General features: G+C 38.3%; 1 pseudogene; it reads right to left on the bottom strand.

The window, feature by feature from the left end:
* The window catches only part of LOC110286948, a 2,399-nt pseudogene extending 1,514 nt beyond the window's left edge, over positions 1-885 (bottom strand).
* Between the last annotated feature and the right edge of the window lie 2,151 nt (positions 886-3,036).

The raw sequence follows: 3,036 nt of genomic DNA, 5'->3' as shown, positions 1-3,036 counted from the left end.
TGAGACAGGATTTCTCTGTATAGCCCTGGCTGTCCTGGAACTCACTTCGTAGACCAGGTTGGCCTTGAATTCAGAAATACATCTGCCTCTGCCTCCCAAGTGCTGGGATTAAAGTCGTGCACCACCACCGCCCAGCTCAGTTCCCACATTTTCAATCTTAGTCTTCTCCTAATCCTTATCTGTCTCTTCTTTCCCACCTTTCTCTTCTTCTGCCTCATCAACACTTCTCTTTCTCTACTTCTCTAAATAGTGCATTATGGGATAGCTTATAAACTGTGAGTGTTTCTTCACTACTCCCTTGACACTCCTATCCTTTAGGTATTCTGTATGGTCTTTTTTGTAGTGAAGGACCATTTTGTAACCTAGCTAATATGCTCACGGTGGTCTGCACATGTAGTGAAGTATCTGCCAGCAGAAGACTTCAAGAATACTGCTCATTACTTTTTTTTGAACATAATTACTTTCTTTGCCAACAGATAGGCAGAAGAGAATCCAACACCAATCATGGAGATGTTTTCACTGGCCTGGAGATTCTCCATAAAAACTTTTGTGCCAGGCTTGGCAATGGTTCTCAAGTTATTTATGAGGCCAGCCTTGGTCATGCCAATGCCTGTTCCTACCAATGTCAGCATGTGCTCCTGAGGGTAATGTTCATTTTCAGATATCTGCCATGCCCAACTTGAAAGAGTCTGTTAGGATGTTATAGTCAATCTTGTCCAAGGTATTAGAAGCATTAGAGACACCTGAAGGAAATTCCCCTTGTTTGAATAGAAAGTTCTGGTGATGAGGAATATGAGGTGAAATGTTTCAGCATGAAAGGATTATTTCTACTTGAAAGGCCGAGGTCTGTACCTCCTCTTCTTCATGGTGTACTTCCTCAGGCATTTTGAAGGAAATTTACTAAAGATGTATAGAACAGGTTGGGGAAGGACTATGTCTGGCTCACATGTGGCTCCTGTGTGGTGAAGGGTGACTTTTGGCTGCACTTTTAAGAGCCTAACTTTATAAGTCTATGGAATTTTTATTTGTCCTCATTTTGCTATTCATAATGGATAAACATACTTCTGGAATGGATTATCAGTTGGTGTAGCTATTATCAACTTCCCTTCCACTGTCAGCTCTAACACCAATGGATACAGTTGTCTTGTACTTGTAAGGCATGTGATTGATGCATTGTTTTTCCAGAGAACATCTGTGGAAGAACAGGCCTTCCCTTCATTGTAGTAGGAAATGACTGTCTGTCTTCCTAGCCTGTACAAAATCAACAAAATCAAGGAGTACCAGTACTTATTTTGTAAAGTTCTAACAATGTAATTAGCACCTATTTGGAGAAGATGTGCTATGAAAATAAAATATGTTGTTGATTTGAGACTGATCAACCTCATTAAAGAGCTGTTCTTTCTCCTCTGGGACCTGCCATTACTTTTTAGGAATGTTTCCATATTGGATGGACTGTTGGCAATGAAAGCTTTGTGGCTTGGAGCGTAACTGCTGTCCCCCTTTTACTTTGATGGTGAAGCTGGATGAATACTGGCCCATGAACAACATAGGATTTCAATAACTGCATCTTGGAACTTGCATGTTCTGCTCAGCCATATAAGAGGGGAGATTATACTTCACATACCTTCATGTAGTTCTAGGCCTTTGAAGTTGAATTGATTATTCACATTTACAGGTTATTTACCATGTTCCAGGTACTGGATTAAATATTTTATGTATCAATCACTTTGATTAACTTTTCTAACAGATTCTTTTGGTCTTTTCAGGTTTAAGTTTTATATATAAGGAAATGGAGGTTGGAACTCAGAGAGGTATGCAATATTCTTACATGTGCACATTGCCCCAAAATCATAGTGCCAAGATTTGAATAGGCATGAAGACATGGCTTTCCTTTTTTTCTCAACCTGTATGCTGTATCTCTTATGGAAACAAGCATGCAGTGTCTCTCAAGTAATATGTCAGCATCTAGATGGGGATTAAGACTTTACAGGTTGAGTTGGAAGAAAAAGAGACTTAATCCTGTCAGAATTGCTCAAAACATATTTTTTCCTAACAGATGTCTGTTTTCTTTCATTTTATGTTAATAAACCTATTCCAAATGTTTGTTTACTTGGTAAACAGTTAATGATAATGCTTTCCACCTGTAGTCTTCAGAAAAGGATTAAAAGTTAAAGTGCAATTACAATTAATGTGCATGAAAATGAAAATTGTCAAATTAACCCAGAGCATTACAGTACAGAATGTAATGTGGCAACAGTTTCAGCATAAAAATAAGCAGGGACAACTAGGCACCATGTCGTCACACTGAGCAGCCTATGGACTCACAGCTACTTTGTTCCTTGTCTGTGTATGGACAATATCTCTGGAAGCAATAAGAACATAACAGCTTGAAATACACTTGAATCTTAGCCTTGTCCTCCTTTCTCTGCTTATCACCCACCAAAGTCATGAAGGACAGCCCCATTTCTTTAGTTATTTATTCCTTTTCAATTTTTAGAAATGTAAAAGTGTTTTAACCAAACAAATGGAAAGCACATTATATTAGGATTTGTCAGAGCCATTACGCAGTCTTTCAAATAAACTATTTATTATGTTACCAGGTATAGTGGAAAGGAAGACAGGTTTTTACTTTGTCTCATAGAATTTTAATTATTTAAAACTTGCTATTTTGTAAGATAATTAAAATAAATACATAGATAAATACAAAGTTTATGGAATTTTCATAATGCTCCTCTCCTAGCTCTCTACCTCCCTACTCTCTTCTCCATCTCTGGTGTTTCCTTCTGTCTCCAGTATTTCCCTCTGTACTTTCATATATCATGTGTTCTATTGCCCTCCCTACACCTACTTTACAGACTCTTCTCTACCTATCATTTACCCTTATTGTTTTTTGTTCTTATTACCAACTAACTCTTTTGCATTTAAAATGTAATGTTAGTCATGTTTAAAAATTGAATTGGGCTCTTCCGGCCTGACCAGCACCTGGGTAGCTAGAGCACAGGGTCGGCTGACACCCGCCAGCTACCCACGACACCC

The sequence above is a fragment of the Mus caroli genome, chromosome X, assembly GCF_900094665.2.
Source record: "Mus caroli chromosome X, CAROLI_EIJ_v1.1, whole genome shotgun sequence".
NCBI classification, from domain to species: domain Eukaryota; kingdom Metazoa; phylum Chordata; class Mammalia; order Rodentia; family Muridae; genus Mus; species Mus caroli.
This window is presented reverse-complemented; position numbering and strand designations above follow the sequence as displayed.